Genomic DNA, 22,052 nt, shown 5'->3' with positions numbered 1-22,052 from the left:
TCTTACTCAAATTGACTGGGGTTTGTGGAGCTAAGATCTCCAATGAGATTAAGTTCAGGTAGCCAAAGGGGTTGAGGGTGAGGAGGGGAGGCTACTCCAGGCACTACATTTTATGGGGCGCAGAATTTCAAAAGAAGCAAAAACATACAACATCTAATATTTAGCTGTAGCAGTGGAAGTAGTATTTGTCATGACATTTGAGAAAAAAAAAAGCAAACTTGACCACTAGGTTTGAGTGGTGTGTGGACGAACAACCGTGGGGGAATAGGGAATACATTAGAGGGCTCAGGACACACCCTCGAGGTGCACCTACTTTATGTTCAGGGTCAGGGGAGCAGAGGTGATCGAGCCCATCCTTACCACCTGTCGACAGTCAGCCAGTAAGTCCAGGATGAGGTCACAAATTTCTGGGGTGAGACCTAGCTTGTTGAGTTAAGTGACCCATTTGGAAGGGGTTATTGTATTAAATGCAGAATTGTAATCCACAAAAAGCAGTCTGGCATATGAGTTCTTATTTTCCAGATGGGTAAGGGTGTACCCCGCCTCTCGCCTGAACATAGTTGGGATAGGCTCCAGCAAGCCTGCGACACTAGTGAGGATAAGTGGCACAGAAAATTGATGGATGGGCTAAGTGTGTTGTGTACAGTAGATATGGCGTCTTCTGTGGTTCTGTTACCTCGAGAGGCAAACTGATGGTGTGGAATGTTTACCGGAGAACCTAGTCGTCATGGTGATAGCAAGCTTCAAGGTCTCCAAGATCCAAACTGCTGTATTTTTCAAGCCAGTTTCAATCTGGCAGTTGAAGTATTTGAATTGTTAACTTCGACTTCCCATCGTAGACAATTTACAGTTGGAGTTTAAAAATAATACTTGCCCAGCTTTAGGGGGCGCAAATATTGACTTGACTAAGGTGCTGGCAACCACTGTGGTATTGACAGGGTTTTAGCCTTTTTGCATGTATACCAATGTTCTGGTTAAAATAATACACTATTGGCAAAGAGATTGTAATTCTTGTTTTGTTAGCTCGTGAAAATAAGATGGGGGATGTGTTAAGAAGAAATGGCCTGTCCTTTTATGAGACTTTTTTTTAATGAATTATAACAGCCCATTTTATTCTTGAGCAGATTTATGCCCCCTTGTAATTACCATTTGTCTCTACTGGCCTCTTGTCATAGAATTGATGGAATATGTTGAGAAAAATGCAAGTAAAAGCAAAGACGGAACACATCTCAGAGTGAAACCACAATGGATGAGACTTGGAGGATGCTAATTAAACAGCATCATGATTTACAGTAACAAAACATGCACTGTTTTTATGCCAAAAGCTTTGTTTCTTGGAAAATGTACCACTTGGTCAACACTCATCGCTTTACTTCTTTTTCAAATAAAGAAAAAACCCAAGCGAAAGTGAAGACATCCAGTACAACAAGGTTGTATCAGCAGACCTCTACATACAATACAAACATCCACTAAATTACTTCAGGTCCTTCTTTTGACCTCTCTTCCTGATCGCCATTGATCCCCGATGTATAAAAAAGAAAGCTGAACATCATCATTAACTTCACACAGCCTCTTGAAGTCGTTGCATTGCAAGACATCTCTGACAGTTTCACAACTTTAAACCTCTGTGGGAGTCACTGATTTTGTAGTGGTCCTGACTTTGGTGCGGGCAGCGTGGGTTCAGTTCCCACTCAGTGACGGTGTGAATGTGAGTGCGAATGGTTGTCCGTGTCTATATGTGCCCTGCGACGGCCTGGCGACCAGTTCAGGGTGTAGACCGCCTTTTGCCCGAAGTCAGTTGGGATAGGCCACAGCGCCCCGCGACCCTAACCAGGATAAGCGGTGTTGAGAATGGATGAATGACTGAAACTTCTGTGGCCTAAAACTTGGTCATTTGGTAATGAGAATGATGAGACTTTATAGAATGCCTCTCCAGCTCCAGAGCATGAGCTTTGGTTTGCCTCGTGAATGGATGGGACAGAGATGTTATCTGGCCTTAGGGAGGATGTTTGGGGAGTGGGAGTGGGGCTTCAGTGTGTTAATGCAGCTAACAGCCAGGAAGGCAGAGTGTTGACTCTGCAGATTTAAGCCCGCTACTGATGGCTATGGGGCTAAATACTGACCCCATGGACTAATAAAGAAAATCACCTCAGGCACGAGCCGTGGGGGTCAGAGGTAACAGCGTGGCTGGGAAAAACACAGGCCATGGATTTCCATCACTGCACTGCCTAATTGAAATGACAGTTAAAGACCGATGAGGGTAACAGTGTTTATTTGCTTCTTTGTTACACGGTGAGCAAGCACAAAGATATGCCTGGTCCGGCCAGGGGTGACATCGCTCCTGTATGCTGTCTGGCTCCGGGATCTCTGCGCTAGTACAATAAAGACTTCCTGTCTGCCGTCAGATTCCGATGCATTCCATTCAAGCCTGGGATAAGGCATGGGGGGTGTGACGTGATTGTGTTAATAAGGGTTTGTGTGTACAAATCCTACTTACGCGAACAACATGGCTGTGTTCGCTTATTTTATCATCAGTCCGAGTTGGAACCAGCTGTGGTACAGCTTTCTGGATCAGCCGCATTGGGAACAGTATCCCAACCAGATTCAGCAATCTAAGCTATGTATAGTTTCCTTCCAAAATGTATTTGATATTTATTACAGAGTATCTTGGTGCAGTCACTTCCTAATTTGCTATTCAAGTAATCTATGCGTAACAGGCATACAGCAAATTGTTTTTATTCTACCTAGCAACAAGTGGTTAAGCAAACATGCTGGTGTTTAATGACGTTGCTGTGCAAAGATTTTATTTGACTTGTGATATTTTATCATCACGAATGTTTGTCACTCATTTGAAAGAGAAAAAGGAAACAAAAAAGAAAAAGCATGTCTAACGGCGGTGGCACATTGGACGTCTGGTTAGCACGTATGCCTCACAGTTCTGGGGACCGGGGTTCAAATCCCAGCCCCGCCTGTGTGTACTTTTGCATATTCTCCCCGTGCCTGCATGGTTTTCTCTGGGTACTCCGGTTTCCTCCCACATCCCAAAAACATGTGGTAGGTTAATTGAAGACTCTGAATTGTCCGTAGGTGTGAATGTGAGTGCGAATGGTTGTTTGTTTATATGTGCCCTGCGATTGGCTGGCGACCAGTTCAGGGTGTAACCCGCCTCTCGCCCGAAGACAGCTGGGATTGGCTACAGCACGCCCGCGACCCTTAATATCTACAATACTACTAGTACTACAATTACTACGACTAATACTACTAATAATAACAATAATAATGGAATATAGACTGGGAATATTTGTTTAGGAATTTCATGAAAAAGTTGTAATCTTCACCGTCCGTCAGGCATTATTGAAGTTAAAGGTGAGTACACAATTTACTGTTTTTAACTTTTATTACACAGCATTTAACTTCTTTTGTGCTTTTAAATATTAAATCTTTACTTATAACTTTGTACAAGTTCAAGTTTGTATAATGGATAAAGTTTAAACCTGGAATAAATTAATTACATTTCTATCATTTTCAGTGGGAAAATCATTTTTAAATACCAACAAACTGGATGCTGAAAAGAGTTCTGAAACGTGTTCCACCTCAGAGGTTGCACTGTGTATAACCTCATACTGCATAAAAGCACATCTGGTTGGTTTGCTATGCTCAATCAAATGTGATGTTGTTTAGGTAAGGCTAGGCAGGACCGTCAGCACTTATTGACATGCTTCTTTTACAAGATGTCGTCTCCCATTTTTGTTCATATAACACAGGGAACAAAGACTGACAATATATCAAGACATGACTTATCATGGCATCTGCAATGCACACAAATAATCCTTCAGTTACTGTGTTTGAATTGCATTTCGATGGTATGTGTGTGTGTATATATATATATATATATATATATATATACACACACACACACACACACACACACACACACACACCGATATAGTCAAGGTAAGAGCTACCAGCGGGCGAAAGCAGCTTGCTTGAGCACCAATAATGCACTCAGTATACGGAGGAAAAGAGCCCACATGTTCCATCACAAATGACAAATAACACCATTTGTACGTGGTGCCACTCAACAAGCATGCCGCATAGATGACTATACCACAAATTATATAAATTAGAACCCCCAAATGACACCAAAATGATTTATTTGTCCCAAAGATTTTGGGTCCAACACTAACACAAGCTTTTTCTGACTGCATTGCGAATCAGCCTCGCCAGATATAATAGTTATGCTCCCAAAAACAAATTCCTTGCTCAAATCATAAATAACACTGGGTTTGAGGATATTGTAAAATTTATAAGTGTTATACATTTTAGATGGTGTAAAATTTGGTCGGTGAGTGCCAATGACTACAATTACAGAATATGATTTGAAAACTTCCTAGTGCTGCCATCGGCAACCCTTCAATGTGTGGACATGGCAATTCAAATACAGCACATCACCAGTTGTTGTAGATCAGTGGTTGTCTAACTTTTTACACCTAAGTACCACCTAAAAAAATAGTCATACAATAGGCCCAAGTGTTCATCAAAAATGTGGCAGAGGTTTTATCCTTAAAAAGTATAATTATGATTGTAAGTCACTGTATCATTATGCTCAGTTTGAACATTAACACACGCTTAAATATAAGACATTTAAAAAACAGTACTTAAAGGTGGAGTTTGGAGGTAAATGCACACTTTCTAGCCCAAGACATTAAAACTACTACTTAAAAAAAAAAAAAAAAAAAAAAAAGAAATCAAGAAAATGCATATTACAAGGAATAATATGTACATAGTGTACAGTACTCCTGTGCATTACTGCATGTTTAAGAGTTTAAAAGGTGTTTATAAGTGTCTCTACGAGTATGGTAGAGGTTAATTGGAGTGTAGGGAAGATTAATGCGAGTCTCGGGAGGTTCATACAGTTTTAAAATATGTAAAAATGATTTTAAGAAAACATGTGGTTGCTACTTTGCAGATTTCACCGAATGCAGGCGTGGTCTGAAACCTATAAACCAGGGATTACTATACTCATTGTAAACCCTCAAGGGGAAATTCAATTTACACTCTACTGTATATATTTTGTGTTGCACATCTCATTGAGAACCAGATCACACAAACATACAAGGAGCAATTCAAATTGAGTCTCTTGCTTAAGAGCATCTCAACAGTAGCCAGAAAACAGATTAGCATCTCTCCAACAACTATTTGCCATTTACTGCCATTTGCCATATATGTTAATTTACTGTTTAACATTTTTGAATGCTATGCATGGCTACCCAGAAGCAATTTAAGTCAGTGATTCTTTGGGATTCTACTACAAGGAGCCCATTTACCACTGTCACTGCTAAGAATCACTGCTTTAGTTTATACCAGTGCATGATAATCATGGTCACGTTGAAAATTTAAAGATTAAATAAATAAATACATTTCAAGACTTTAATGACTTTAAACTGCAGTTTAACAGCCTCACATAGAAGACATTGAATATTGATGAAACAATTCATGACAAAGTTTGTTGTATGTGAAACACAATTTAGATATTCTTCACTATTTATAATCACCTCAAGGGGAATCACCCACAGCAATCACAAATCCATCCATCCATTTTCCATACCGCTTATTCTCCCTAAGGTCGCAGGCGTGCTTGGAGCCTCTCTCAGCTGACAGGTGGGGTACACCCTGAACTGGTCGCCAGCCAATCGCAGGACACATAGAAACAAACAACAATTGACAATCACATTCACACCTATGGGCAATATAGAGTCTTCAATCAACCCACCATGCATGTTTTTGGGACGTGGGAGGAAGCCAGAGTACGCGGAGAAAACCCACTCGGGAGAGCATGCAAAGTCCACACAGGCGAGGCCGGATTTGAACCCGGGTCCTCAGAACTGTGAGACAGATGTGCTAACCAGTCGTTCACCGTGCTGTGCAGTCACAGATGTTTTAATATATCGATATCTGTTGACAGTTGTTGACATGTTTTTAGTGGTTTTAAGGTATAACCTAATGCATAGATTTATGAACATTTACTTTAATGACACATACAAAAAAGGTTTAGAAAATAATTGGCTAATACTCAATATCAAGACAAGTACGCTAGCTACAGTATGTTGACTTGTTCTACAAAATATTATTCCGATTGTGCCGTGTTAACCCTTCGATGAAAACTCATAAGGCCATTTGTCCCAAGGAAAAGACGTCCCTGAACAGTGTTGATCGTGTTGAGGCCCGTGTCCACTGTTGCCATCTGCTCACTATTTCCTCTCCTAAAGATGATAATTGAAGCTGAAATCACTTTCCTCTCTTGCTTGAAGAGAGAGCGAGTCTGTCACTAAAGTCTCCACCACAATAGTTAAGGCCCGTCCGTGTCTGTATTCTCTACAGAGCTATTTGCACTGCTTGGCTCTTGAAACATCTGCCCCCCAGATCAATACGGGCCATCTAATCACCTGACACACTTAATTAAAATCTCACGGCAGGCATCAAAGGACATGGTGTCCAAATGGGGGAATGTCGATGAGCCTCCAGTGGTGTGCTTTGCAGGGCCTTGTGCACAATAGGGGATGCTAAAAATCCTTCCTCATCTTTGGTGAAAATAGGTCACTGTTGGCAGCTGAGGCGAATGTGTCCCAGGTCTGGCCTGTTGTCAAGCGTGCTGCTCACCGAATTGAACACTCTTTGTCCCACTAATCTGTCTTTTCACTGAGTGTTAAAATTAATTTGCAGTGATTTCTTTGAAAGCACTCGCATCTCTTCAGAGACCTCAAACGGACAAGTTGCCACTTGGAAGCCTTTGTCCTTGATCCTGCCCATTCTAAACTCTTGTGACAGGAGCTTTGACATGGCTGCCTGATAAGGCATCGCAGTGGCCACCACCCTTGTCTGCCTGCGAAAAACATCCCATGACAAAACACAAACCGAGCCCAACAAACAATACCATGCATGAAATTCCGGAACTGACCAAGTTAGAGTCCAGCTATCGTTGCTTGGTGATGTACAGCGACGATAATCAGAACTGGCTCCGAATTGACAGATAAACCATAATTTGATTTAACATTATCTTCTCACAGCTAGTCTCAACAGGGCATATCCGGAAAGTGGAACATGAGCGAAGTGAGATAACTTTATCAGAATGCTTGGTAAAGATACAAACTGGTGTTCCCATGGGAAAAGTGGAGACACAAGTGTCTAGTGGCGCTTATAATACCATTAAGAGAAAAAAGAGCCGCAGAGCGCCCTGGAGGAAGTCGCATCTCGCATGGCAGGTTTCTATCTGCCCGTTGCAGTCGAGGTTGACGTGTATAGTCCGAGCCAGTCACCCCCCCTCTCTGAAGCACATCCCTTGTCTTTTTATTCTTTCGGCCTCTTTTATCTTCCTTTATTTAATCTGTCAGTCTGTGTATATCTTGCTCACCCACTCAAACAAACCATTTGCGCCGTTTTGCCTCTGGCCATGAAACAAGAGCGGAGGAATGATGACATTTGTGACGGCTGATTGGTGACCTAGCGCTATAAAGCAGATAAACTTAGAAAGTTAATGGTCAAATGCCGCAGAGTAGGAGACACAAAGCGGAAAAAATGTAAAAGGCGAGAAAAAAAACTTCTTGTCAGTGGGTGTGGTGTAAGAAGTCCACTCATCCAATTAAACGTCAATCACTTGGATCTAACGGGGACAATCAGCCAATCTAAAACAAGTGATTTTGTTGAGCTTTGGAGCCACACTGACCGTGAGAACAGCTCTCATTCTCACAGACAAAAACACCCCTAAATGATTCGATAACTGTTTGGTCTCCTGTCAGTAAACAATATTTGGCATCTGCTTGTGTGCGTACAAATTACAGGAAGACATGTTCTTTTTATTGTCACTGTCAAGGCTCATTTGAATGGTTCACTTTTCCCATGCTAGTTCAGATCAAAGATGTTTGAGAGACTTCTTTACTCTCCACTAAGCCCCACCCCACTCGTGTGCCCCCTCCTCACACTTCAACCCCCGAAACCACGTCTGCCTTGCTCCTGCTAATCATTGGTGGTCTCCTGACTGCCAACAGTAATTGATTAGGGAGCGGACTACTGGTGGGGGAATAGAGGGGAAAGTTCAACAGTTCTCAAGGTCACTGCCCTCTTCTTCCTTCCACCAAACTCCTTTTCTCATGCTATTAAATGTCAGCCACAAGGGAAGCGGCAAATATCTGGCACACTCTGGAAGTCCGACTTCCATGAAGGTTTCAGTGGTGGAAAACCGAAAGATCTGCTCAAAGACGAGAGTGTTATGAATGGAAGAGGCTCAAGTCAAAAAGTTCTGAATCTCCAAAGCAGAGTCACGTTTGCCGCAGACAAGTCCGGACTTTCCGGATCGTGACGCTGAAGGAAAGTTGACTGTGACAAGAAGTGTGAAACATGTTTCCCAATGGCGCAACACAGTAAGAGGTAAGGGTGTTCTCCGTGTTACGAGCTAAGAGCCATAGTGTTGATGTTGCCCGAATGGTTTTCTGGGGGCAATCCGGGTCCACTCAAAGAAGACTCGGACATCATAAGGCTCTCAATTTTCATAGATTTGTCAATTTGGTCGCAGAATTTCAGCTTATTTCAAACATTAGGTATATAACAAGGAAACAAGGATGGGGACATTAATCTTACATATATCTCTTTACTTTCCTCACCGCTTGCGTATATTAAAACAACATGTAAAAAGGATTATGATAAAACTTGATATATTTTCAAATAGTGGATCAAGATATCGTGAAAGCTGGCTTTAAAGGGCTGTGAATGAAAAGCACTTGTGTGGTTTAACTCTATCCAGACTTATGAAGACAAGAGGAGGTGGTTCTAAGAAGTGGTGGGCTCTGGTTTATGTTCATGTCAGTGTTGTAATCCTGCTTTCTACTGCCCCCCTTTGTTGGGCATGCGGTACTGATTGTGAATAGCTCAAGGGAAGCTTCAATTAAGATTCCTTCATACAGGGTAAAAAATGATTTTTATAAAATAGCTTTCATCTGTTTCTTGTCTGTTTTAAGCACTGCTCTGTTCTTCAGCTTCTTTGCTTTGTTGTGGTATATTCTAATGTGAGGTAAACTAAACCCACATAGTTTCCCATCGGCCTCAGAGATGTTATGGGAGGAAAGCCACCCAGTCTCCGGACTAATGCTGGTATCTGCCGGGAAGTACCTACATTTGCTGAAACTGAAACAAACACAACTTAGCCATCTCATATTGTGTTAGAAAATGAAGCACTGCACAATATTATGTTATGCCTATTCTGAGATAAATAACTCTTGTCAGTGTCAATCAAAACTTAAAACAGTCGTATTATCTTTTTAGAGGCACATTTGTGGCCAGTGCATGAAGAACTACTGCAGGCCATATTTCGGTTTTTGGAAATAAAGTGCAGATAAAAGTACAATTCAGGCAACCATTTTCCATATCGCATATTTTATTCAGGTTCACAGATAAATTGAACCTATCCCAGCTGGCTTTGGACGAGAGGAGCACTACACCCATGGTAGGGTTGCTAGTCAGTCACAGGGCTCAGACAACTACTGCAAATAAATGTAAGGAAAACAGAGTAGGGACAACATAATATATTCATTGTAAAAACCCTCAAAATGAGTTAATATGCTCGATAGGAATGTTGTTGTTTTTTTAAACGCAAAGATCTGAAAATTAGGCTCATTATTATAAACGTTATTGGACAAACGAGCAGTGGTAAGCGGTGGATACAGCATAAGAGTATTATTCCCCTCCCTGTACTCGTCCGCTACCTTACGGGCATGAGGGAAAACAAGCAAAACATAGATATCTTTTCATAGGATCCTTCAATGTGGATCGTGTGGTAAAATGGGTTTTCGCCTGTGCTGGATGACTTATCATGCAGCAGGCAACAGGACTGGGCATGTGGAATCTGAAGCAATAAGGGTTATACAGCCAAGCATCCGCTGTTTATACAGCCAAGCATCTCACCTGTTTCCAAACACACTGCTGACTTCACGATAGATGAGCCACCGGGAAACTGCAGACTTCCTTGTTATAATGATATCATCACAATGCCAAACAACATAATGCAATTTTACTGAAAATGATTCCCCCCCATTGCAAAGGTATTTGCAGAGGTTACAAACTTGCAATGACCAATAAAACAATTTAAATCTCTCACCTGAATTAAACAACAGCCATTATTTTGCCAAATCTACACTCTTAGACATTTCATAGGGTTTTTACAGGAATTCAGTGGCAAGTATTGCAACACTGTTGCCAGTAAGTTACTGTAGGAGGTGAGTAGTCCTGAATTGGATTCTGGAGTTTTGCACGCACCTCTTGATACATCGTACTCATACACCAGCTGTGAATCATTTGCTCAATACTTGTAGATTAGTTGACCTGAATCAGGTGACACGCTGTGAAAGCAGCAATTGGCTCCTGTCTCTTGACCTCTACAATGAGTTTCCTCCAATGGAAACATACTGCTACCTACCAAACCCACATGTATATAACAGAAGCATATACAACAATGCTTTTCTACAATGGTCCCACATTGTTAGTGTTCAGTATTTCTGCACAATAGATTTTCACTCTCTTTCTTGTATTATCGTATTTTCTAGCATGTCTCTTCTTATATACGCGTCTTTGTTATTTTCACCAAAATATGTAAACACTGTGGAGACATGAATATTTCAATGCATGCTAGAAACATATATTACAGTACACTTAGACATGTTATTTACCACATACCATGCAGCAAAATACTGTAAAGTGATTTTACTTTAAATATAGTTGCCCTGCATAATTGGATTTTGGTTCAAATCACACACTATAAACAGAGATCTACTCGTTATTATTTTTTTCCAAATCAATGTTTTTATTTATTGTGGTGCTAATGAAACAAGGAAAATTGGAGATCTTTTGGCTTGTGGAAGAAGTAAGCCAGATTGAGTAATCACAAGGAAGTTCACACTTGTATATAATGCAATTGATAAGTCACCTGGTAACTGTTAGTTTAGCATAACAGGTGAACTGACTGGGATGTCACTCTATCGCACACATCCCACAGTCAGGGTTTCATGAAAGGGCAACATAAATGTAATGCGAGAATTAACAAGACACACATTTAACGAACTATTGGTAGCATGAACAAACAATATTTATTTTACGGTAATCCTGATCGTTCAGTTCAACATTTCATGGTTCAATGCATGCTGGGAGCCACCTGGATTCTGTTATAAAATACAGTAACTTTGTGTGTGACGTCAATCAATATCCCATGATGCAGTGGAAACGGTAGTTAAAGTATTTTACTGTATGGTATGTGGTAAATAATTTTATTGAAACATTATACATTTTGAAAATGTAATTTACAATATAATCTCTTTTTTACATGTGGCAGCTCTTTGAAAAAGAGATCCACATTATGATGCTGCTTAACATATCAAAGGACACTGATCAGACCCTCCATTGATTTCAAGTGCTCACCTGGCCAACAGTCTATGAAATGTTTCTCTCCTTCGCTTAGCAACCCATGTTGCAAATTAGTGTTTGTGTTGTGGATGCTTTATCTTCCCCAACTGAATTTTGTCCTGATGTGCAAGGTTGTGTATTTTCTCAGGGGTCTGTTAAAATGGTAAGCAACCAGAGTGTCGTTCGATAGCTATTGTCATGGAACGTCCAGTTGCTAACTCCAAGAAACGGCAGACTTGTTGGTTCCACAGGAGAACTCAGCATCTCGCTAATAGGTTCTTCTGCTGTTCATGCTTGCAAGGTGAAGAGGAGGATCATTTGCAGGAACAGGAGAAAATAAAGGGAGACCCTCTACACAGGGGATCAGGTGATAAGGAGACTATCCAGATTACAGTGGAGGATCTGGGGATAGTTAATACCAGTTTCAGTCTGCTCGAGGAAGAGCCTGTGACCCCAAGAAACACCATCGGCCGCTCGGCTAGCTCTGTGTCGACCTGCCTGAGGGCTCTAACGAAGAAACCACTGCAGCATCTGTCTTCTCTGCCGCTTCAGCCTCGAGCAAGACTGGCAAACCCTTCTACCAGCTGGGAAGAGCATGAAGAAGAAGAGGATCACTTTCTGTTTGGAAGTGGCAATGACAGCACCCCCACTTCTGGGAGCCTCTTGGCGCACTGTGAGATCAATCTGATTCCACCTACTCCATCTGATGTTATTGAGGATGATCAGTTCTTTGACGAGAATTCAGAAGAGAGTGACAGTAGCTTTGCTGACTATGAGGAAAATGTGGAGACAAAAGAGGCAACGCTGGGATTGAGACTGACTGAGAGTGCGATGATTCTTGACAAAGCACTGGATTCTGAGGAGGACAAACGCGATCAGTTGGCAGAAGAAAGGGAGATGATAAAAGACAAAGATGGGGATGAGCAAAAATCAAAGGCCACGTTGTCTCGTTTTTATCAGGTGGATCCTCTCCCTCTGCTCCCCCGGAAACGTGAGTTTTCAATCTGTTAACAACTCCAGCGATGTCTTCGGGCGTAGAGCAATTATTATTTTAGCTTACAGTGAGGAAGTACTGCAACTATTAGCCAAAACTTGGCACGTATTAAGAACCTAAATGATAGCATCTTATATACAGAGAATCTGTGTCAGAGCCATAAAAGAATGTTCCTCAATAAGCTACCATTGATTTTTACACATGTAAGTCCGCATGGGTGGTTTATTGTTGCACCTGCATATTCTGATTGTCATGTTTCAATGAAGTGCTGTACAGTATTATTAATGTACTGTAGCTTGACAGTTGACACTTGATGATTCATGTTAAGCATTTTTGAACTAAACATCATAGGGCGAGGTCTTTCTGCAACTACACACTAATTACACCTCCACTGCAGAGGTTATGTTTGTTGGTATGCAAGATTACGCAAAAACCACTTCCACCAAACATTGCAAAGTAGTCAGGCAAAGGAAGAATCCATTCAACTTTGGTGCAGATCCAGATAAAGGAGTGTTTTGTTAACATGGTCTTTGAGTTACTCAGTGAATAATGCAGATAATGAATTTTACTGTCAGGCATATAGAGGAGTGCTATTTGCATGTCTGCGCTCTCCCTTTGGGGCAAATAAATAAATAGAAAATAGAAATATTACAACAGCAGCAGACTATGCTTCTTTGTTCAAGCAGAGCAGATGTCATGCAGCAGATGGTGGAAGGCTGAAGTTACAACCATTAGAGACGTGACTTGTAGATTGTCTCCGAAGAGCATAACCAATAAAAATATTAGTGATAGTAGCTGTGGATTTCACTTGAAGCAAGCTCAAATTTCTGTAATCTTTCTGTGTTTCAGGCAACACTGGAATCAAACTTTTTCCTTTCACTGAGCTCAACTTGGGTGAGTTTTTCTTCAGACACATGTACTAGTATTTGTATTCAAATTTAAAAGGTCTGTTTCCATTTGGAACTAGAGAGGCGAGGTAAACGGCACCAGATGATGGTCGACATCATCCAGCTGTTGAGCTCCGTTCCCCATTCAGATGAAATTGCAGTCATTATGAGACATCGCTACAGTGCCTCAAACACCTCCTTTGGGACTTGCAGAAGTTCCCCTTTGTTTGAATCCCATTTTAGCTATTGTGCACATAGTCCCAGTGCTCGGCTGAACCGATGGTTCCCAGGTTTTGAGTTCCTGTGACTCAGCATGCTCTCCTCCCTCAGTTGTCACTCAATAAGCGCTTTCTTTTCTCTCAAATCAGCCGAGGGCAATAATACTGAAACAAAGCCATCACATACATCCACTAAATGTGATTCTCCAGAATCAGGATCTGAATTAGTTTCTTGCATTGCATTGTACTGCAGAGAAATGTAAGTCATTCCAGAAAATGTAATGTTATTAAAAACATCAATTTACACATCTATCATGCAACCATACCAAAAAGTAAATATTTAGATAAGAATAATTACAATAGAAAAGAAGAACGTATGATAGATGAAATGCCATTTTTGATTTTTATAAAGTTATTCGGATCCTCTGCATTATATATTATTACAATATATTCTGCATCATATAATATTATCAGCAGAGCTAATTTCTTCCACCAGACATTTTTAGAACCGTTAAAATTCATTCATTCATCTTCCGTTCCGCTTACCCTCACTAGCGTCGGGGGCGTGCTGGAGCCTATCCCATCTATCTTCGGGCGAGAGGCGGGGTACACCCTGAACTGGGCGCCAGCCAATCGCAGAACCGTTAAAATAAAAATGCCCAAAACTGTCATGCAGTGACATGTTTGATAAAGAAAGGCACAGACTTTTGCTGAAAAGCTTATATTATCGTTAAATATCATGATAAAACAAAAGGTATCCTTTAAAACTTCAAATTGATAGCAATAAACAATATTTGTAGCTTAAAGGTCAGATGACAAAGATGTTATGGGGTCAGTTAAAATTCATATTTGCATTGTTTATATGTTATGTAATACATGCACGTAACTTCCAGCAAATTTCCAACCATAGTTTAGCTAAAAATTTGGTTTTTATGACGCATACTGAGCCCTCCCCGAACATACCTGAAGCTCAAGACACTGGGGTGGGGTTATTCTATCCACCACAAGGGCTACCAGAAGTGACGTTGCAAATGACAAACACAGCGTGCTACACACTATATGCAATGGCGAGGAACGTGTTGGAATATGGGGAGGACGACCGCAGCGGGACGCAAGGAACGGGCAGAAAAGGAGGAAGCAGGCCTGAGGAGTGACAGGGGGGCCCCACCGCCCCCACCGCCCCCACCAGCAGGCAGAGCAGGGGACCCAGGCGGGCGCCAGCTGGGAACCGCTACAGCATCCACGGAACATGGGGGAGGCACCATCACACCACCAATACTCTCCAGGAGGTCGCCCCAGTGGTTTCCCACCACCCCCGAGATCAGGAAGAAGTGAAAAAAGTCCCGCCCCCACAGATGCCAGAACCGCAAACACAGGGACAAGAGAAGAAGATCCCCACTTCATGCATGTGTCCTCTCACCATGCAAACCGATCTAAAATGTGTGAAAATAAAAATAATAAATAAATATAATAATGACAAAACAACAACAACCGCAACAACAAAGAATACAGAATTTCATCGTGTACTTTCAAATGGCACCCTACCCAGGCAAAGGAATCAAGAGTCTAGATATAGCATGTTGAGGAAAGTTGACCAGCTATTTACGTATATATGTAATTGATTTTTTCGTTCTGATGATATTTTTTCTAACGCAGTATATTCTATGATGACATTTAGCCACTGATTGATGTTAATAGCTTGTTGGTTTTTCCAGTTTAATAGAATTGTTTTCTTAGCCATAGCTACCGCAACAAGTAATGATTGTGAATATTTATTAGGGAGGTCGATTATGCTTAAGTTGCCAAGTATGCACAATCTTGGGAAAAGTGGAATCCTGCACCTCAAAATAGCCGAGAGTTTTTGAATAACCGAAGACCAAAAGCATCGAATTGGTGTACATTCCCATATAGAAAATATGAAATATTAAAATAGGTGTCTGGGTTGTTTTTGGTGCATTGCACGCATATATTAGTTGGAGAGAAGCCCATTTTATGCATAGTGTACTGAGTAAAGTGTGTTCTACTGGAGCACTTTATATTGTATCAATTACATTTGTGTTTTTTGTCATTCTAAACGTGTAGTTACAAATCTGTATCCATTAGCTACGGTCAGCAGACATGGAAAGGTCTTCTTCCCATTTGGTGAATGGTCAGTGCATTGATTTAGTACATGAAATTAATTTATAAACTTTTGAGAGATTTATTTTACTTTGCGGGAGAAGCTTCACTATTTTGCTTGACAAACTCCGGCAGTTCGAGGGTGCTCATCCCATTCCTTCCTCACGAAAGAATCAAAATCAGGGTCCTTCAATAGGGACGTGTTGAAGCGCCATGTTGGTGGGGGTCCCAAATTATTTTTTTTTTTTTCACTTTTATGTGTTGAAACATGTGTATTCTCTTTTTGTACGGGTTTTTCAGCCTCCATATGTCAACGAGACCAAAGTCGTCCATATACTGCTCTCGTATATTGGAGCATTGCGGCTGATTGCTATTTTTGAGATTTGAGCGATCTATTAGGGGATTTAGCGTAAGGTTAAAATCACCTCCCATAATAATTGTAGAATTGGCTGACAAGTTTAACGAGTGTGAAAAGAGCATGTGAAAAAAGGCTGGATAATCTTTATTTGGAGCGTATACATTGACAATTGTGTAAAGCTTGTTAAATAATGTAGCCTGTATATATTGGCCTTCTGGACCAGCTACTGTACTATTTATTGTAAAAAGTAGTATTTTATGGACTAGTATTGAGCCTCTTCTTTGTCTACCGTTATAAAAGGCCGAGATAACCTGAGTGAAATTAGAGTCAATGAGGCAATTTTCTTCTGATTTAGTAAAGTGCGTTTCTTGTGATAGGAGGAGGTCTGTTTTATGTTCAGTGGTATAATCCATAATCTTAATTCTCTTTGCCTGTGATCGAACGCCATTGACATTCCAAGACACGAATGTTAAGTGTGACATATAATGGGTGCGTGTATCATAATTTTAAATAGATTTGGTATTATGCATTCTTTGTTGTTGTTGTTTTGACAGTTTTCTGGAGATTTTTTGGTATTGTGTTGACAAATGTTATTTAAAGAGGGTGATAGAGATGCTATATTTAAGTACTGCAAAGCCAGAGTACATAGAAGGGTAACGAACAAACACTGAACATAGGAAACAAACAGTGACAAAGGGATAATATGGTATGTGGTGATGGTTTGTGGTGTGCAAGAAGAGTTTTGAGTGACTTGTTTGTTTAGTGTGTGTGGAAACAAGTAGAGCAGGAAAGCAGAGAGATAGGAGTGAGGATTCATGCTGGTGGCATGCGCGATTCCGTTTTTGTTTATCTAAGCAAAAGTGGTAAGAATGAAACAAAATAACAAAATACAATACACTTTTACAATTCATAACGACAACAGATCAAAAGAAGTGCCGTATTTTCACGACCATAGGGCGCACCTTATTAAAAGGCGCAGTCTCAGTTACGGGGTCTATTTCTGTATTTAACACATACATAAGGCGCACCACATTATTGGGCGCAGGCATGGTAAAACATACGCTAGCTTAAAACATACGGTAGCTTACATGCACGCTAAAACATTGTTTTTAAAAAGGCAGCGGGAGCAAAACTGAGTTCGGTTGTACTTTAGTGAAATATTTAATGTACTCACGTTATTTTTTGATCATTCCTCATCCACAAATCCATCAAAGTAATCATGTTCTGTATCGGAAATGAACATCTGGGCAAGTTCTCAATCAAACACGCCAGGTTCGAGGCAGTCTCGTTGCCGTGCGACAGCTCGAACAACACGTTAGCCCAGCATCCACAATCCATTCACAAAAAGTGGCGTAACTCGCCCGGCGCTGCCTCCTAGTCTTAGCAAAGCTGTGTTCACTTTCTGTCATCCAAGGTTTGCACGCCACTCGCAACTTCCCTTTGAACACCCTGTTTACACGGATGTCCAGTAGTTGGTTAAGCCTCCCGGAATGATGGCAAGCCCCGAGTTATTCTTTTCTCATTAATCCATTGCTCGAGTTGATCTTCCAACTCGGGCCACCTCGCCTTGTTTCCGTGTTTTGTTTTTCTTTTTTTTCCGCGGAAACGTCTTGACTTGGCGAAGTTCGTTTTCCTGCTTCCTCCATGGATTCGTTGATCTTGAATTCTCTTGCGGCTGCTCGGGGGTCCTTAGCCAAACCGATGTTGTTTTGCACAATGCGCACCCCGGAAATGCTCCCAGTCAGTAAAGCGGTAAAAAAAAAAAAAAAAGAAAAAAAAAAAAAAACCCGGCGCTATATCCCTACTGGGGGCGTGGCTTTAGCATCCTTCCCCTGTCCACAGCCACGTCCGCTTTTCCTCTGCGTAAGTAGCGTATCGACAGGAAATGCTAAAAACAACAACAACAAAAAAATAGTCGAGCGGAGCGCTCATCACACAACAACATTTATAGATGTTGGAACTGGGTGCACACATAAAGCGGGGCCGCATTATAAGGCGCCCCGTCCATTTTGGAGAAAATGTAAGACTTTTAAGTGCGCCTTATGGTCGTGAAAATACGGTACTTATCTAGAAGCGGCAGGCCGTGACGTTGGCATCACGAAACAGTTGGCCGTCGACATATAGCTTGTCGACAACTAACCACGCTTGTTTGCCTTTGTCGCGGTAATCCTTCATGAACGGGTACAACATTTTACACCTCTCGTTGATTTCCTTGGGGAACTGGTCGTTCATTCCAAACAAAGTTCCTTTGAGCTCCCAACCTTTGGATTTTACAAACACTTTTTGCTGAAAGAGTTCAATTTTTCATTGATGGGACGTGGTCGGTTTCCTGGTTGAGGGCCTCCCAATCGGTGGACACGGTGAAAAATAATCTTGTCGACTGTATCTTGCTGTATCTTGAGCGCGGACATCATAAACTTTTTAATCTGCTCCTTGGGGTCATACGGAGCATTTTCTGGAATGCCGGAGAAAATTAGATCGTCGTGCATGCTTCTTGATTGAATGTCCAACGTAGTTTCTTTCATGAGTTTATATTCCAGTCTAAGAGTTTGTAGTTCTGCTGACGTTTACATCATGTTTGATCGAAGCGCAGTATTATCTAATCTTAGCTTGTTCGCTTGTTGTGTGAGTTCCAAGCTCTTTCTGAGTTCGACGATCTCCGGGCGAAGCAAATCAAGTGCAATTGACAATTTCGTGTCGATTGAAAGGAGGACACTCGTCTGTATCTCTGTCGAATCAAGTAAATCCTCAGTTGAAGTGGAAGTAGCAGCTTTTTTTCTCTTCAGCGGCAGCTCAACTTCGATGGTTCAGATCCTCCATGACAGACGAGCGGCTTTGATGTAGCTGCGCAGATGGCAAGTGGCTCTCTACAAGTTAGCGCTGCTAGCAGAGCTGGCGAGGGAAAAGAGAAAAGAACGAAGCGACCATCCGCCGTTGAAAAAGACTTGTGAAAAGAGAAATTTTATCTTGTAGTAGCTTTTTTTTTTTTTTTCAAGACTATGCAAGGGGCGCCGCCATGTTTTTCGTCTTCGGAAATCACGCAATCTCTCACGTTGTCATAGCATGCTCCCACCCGCCACAGCATGGACCTTATTAAAAAAAAAAAAACCTAGCCTAAATTATCACATACTTATCTTTCTCTCAGCAAGCTCTCAAACACCGGCTTCGGTTGTGAGTCGTGAACATGCGTGAAGCGAGCTCAGCTACTGAACATCATTCCGCGTCCCCTGACGTCCAGCCGGCGTGATTTTTCTGCATTCCACCGCGGTGGACAGCATCGCGGACACCCACCAGCCGGGGTTTCTGCTCACTCACCTTACTGTTATTCTCATCTGATTAGTGGAACGCGTCTGAGTGTCTTGAGAAGCGCTATATAAGTTTAATGTATTATTATTATTATTATTATTAAATAAAAAAATAATAAAAATAATCACATTAGAGACACAGAGGGAATGATATGTGTACGTAAAAAACATTAATTTACATTTATTTTAAATATGTGTGCTTGTTTTCATGTGCTTGACTGACTCAAAAATTAGTCATTAGCTTAAAGCAGCTAGTGCAAGCTATCCCTGCGAGGATGTCAGGACTCTAAAATCTTTGTCCTCTGACATTTAAAGATTTTAAAATGACTACTACTAAATTGGGCCATGTGGGCATCACCCAGATAATTTAATCTATGTTCAAAATACATTTTTATTACATGTTGAGTGCATTATGGACAGCAAAATACATGTCGGTGTCACGGAGTGACAGCTGTATCAGGGACGAGTGCTCATGTGGTACGTATATCTTAGACACTATTCAAGGTGGCAGTATTTTATCACACGTTGATTCGTGGATGTTTGAAGAACACAATTTACTAGTAAAAGTCGGCCTATTAAATTATTCATTTGGTTTTCCAAGACCATGATTCTCCAAAGCATTGTGGTGGGACACATCATGGAATGACATTTTATGACGAAAACATTATTTCCAAGTTGTGTAGCAACCTCGAAAATAATTTGTAGATTTTATTTTCCAAGATATAAGGACGCGGCACGGTGGACGACTGGTTAGAGCGTCAGCCTCACAGTTCTGAGGACCCGGGTTCAATCCCCGGCCCCGCCTGTGTGGAGTTTGCATGTTCTCCCCGTGCCTGCGTGGGTTTTCTCCGGGCGCTGCGGTTTCCTCCCACATCCCAAAAACATGCATGAATTGGAGACTCTAATTTGCCCGTAGGCGTGACTGTGAGTGCGAATGGTTGTTTGTTCCTATGTGCCCTGCGATTGGCTGGCAACCAGTTCAGGGTGTACCCCGCCTCCTAGCCCGATGACAGCTGGGATTGGCTCCAGCACGCCCGCGACCCTAGCGGGGAGAAGCGGCTCAGAAAATGGATGGATGGAAGATATAAGGACCTGGGACACCTATGACCCCTAAATATATAGAAACCTTCATTTAAGGGTTGTATGGCTGACGGCTCACACGGCTGATTGCTCAATGCGTCTGTGTGTATTGGCAAGCAAGGATGTAATATTGTTGCTAAGGAGTTTCGGGTATGAGAGTTCACTCAAGCTTTGACATGTCCTGATGGAGCCTGCTCAGGCTGGGAACAACGTCCATCTCTCCTCTGCTGCTAATTTCACCCTATAAGGCAACAACGCTGTCGCTGAACCTGCCCAAAGTGTTCTGTCCTCTTGTTTTATTTGGACTCAGAGAAGATACAGACTGTGTGAAGTCTGAGCATGACTGTGGAAGGGCTGTGGGTGTATAGCTACCTTCCATTAACAGTTTCTCCATCTTGAGATCATTCTGCAATCTTTGGTGAAAAGAAGTCATTGAGCAAGACAGGAATTTTCACAGAATTTTCAGCCAGTCTTGTCTGAGGTGACCCAAAAGAGGAGAGAAGACGTGTTGTTACATGTATCCTCGCTTTACTCTCTCGGCTGAGAGGGCAGAGTTTTCTTGGCTGTAGACTTGACATTTTGACCCTCCTTATAGACTCAGAGGCCAGCCAGGTGATGAAAAGAGTGCCAGCTAACTTGCCCCCCTCCTCCTCTTCCTCCTGTCTCTCCTGGACCCAGACCAAATTCCTTCACTGACACACATAAACCCATTAACTGTCTTATCTGATACTAACTGCATCTGCACTCCTATCTACGTCAAACTAACCTTTCAAAAAACCTGAAATGGAAAACATGTGTTCCATTTATTATTTGCCGTGCAAACAATTCAAAAGGCTACTGTTCTCAGAATTTTAAAAATTGGACTCTCACCTATCCAGTCAGAAAAATAACATTATAGGAATCATATACAGTCATATTATCTTAATTGTCAGAGTTTTAATTGCTCTGCAGCAACACTTTGGGGAAGGGAATTTTCCGTTCCAACATGACTGTGCCACAGTTCACAAAGCACGGTCCATAAAGGTATGATTGAAAAAAAGAAATAGGTGTGAAAACAGTTACCCCAAACCCATAAAACTCCTTTGAATGAACTACAACAGAGATTGTGAGCTAGAAGTCCATCAGTGAACTCTGACCTAACAAATCTTCTTCTGGAGGAATGGATTGAACATCCCATAGACACACGTTCTTGATTTGTTGCGAGTCGGGTCTAAATATGCGTGCTAATGTAGCACTGGCAACTCTGGCAACTCTGCCTATGTGCTGTCATGCATGACGGTAGTTCGAAAGCTGAAGCATGGTGCAACTTTAGAGGCATCATTTTCTGGAAAATTCATAACGTTATGTATTGTGACTTTATGCACAAGACTTTTTCATCTTTGGGAATATTTTTTTTTGTTCATCTTTGGGAATACTGTATGTATTGTTAAATGCCACAAAAACCCTTTACAGGCATACAGTATTTGTCTGGAGATTTTAGGTTAAGCTACGTTCCTCTTCTTCTTCTTCTTTTCAGCTTTTCCCATTAGGGGTCACCCCAGCACGTCATCCTTTTCCATAATAAGTCTTTATGCTTGGTTTACATGTCATACTCTTCTTGGTTGTTGTGATAGCAAACAAAAATGGCACTTGCTTGTTGACCATACG

General features: G+C 41.5%; 1 protein-coding gene and 1 long non-coding RNA gene across 4 annotated transcripts in view; one reads left to right on the top strand and one right to left on the bottom strand.

The window, feature by feature from the left end:
* LOC133409580 (uncharacterized) overlaps window positions 1-22,052 on the top strand; it is a 41,678-nt gene that overhangs the window by 1,922 nt on the left and 17,704 nt on the right. For 2 of the 3 annotated variants that reach the window (XM_061689800.1, XM_061689799.1), the window contains one exon: window positions 13,289-13,333. The exons of the other annotated variant lie outside the window; for it this stretch is intronic. The gene's annotated coding sequence lies outside the window, so the exon portion shown is untranslated. The remainder of the gene's footprint in view (window positions 1-13,288; window positions 13,334-22,052) is intronic. 3 annotated transcript variants of the gene reach the window in all.
* The window catches only part of LOC133409581 (uncharacterized), a 107,592-nt gene that overhangs the window by 70,705 nt on the left and 14,835 nt on the right, over window positions 1-22,052 (bottom strand). The gene's annotated exons all lie outside the window — the stretch shown is intronic.

Source organism: Phycodurus eques, chromosome 11 (assembly GCF_024500275.1).
Source record: "Phycodurus eques isolate BA_2022a chromosome 11, UOR_Pequ_1.1, whole genome shotgun sequence".
NCBI classification, from domain to species: domain Eukaryota; kingdom Metazoa; phylum Chordata; class Actinopteri; order Syngnathiformes; family Syngnathidae; genus Phycodurus; species Phycodurus eques.
This window is presented reverse-complemented; position numbering and strand designations above follow the sequence as displayed.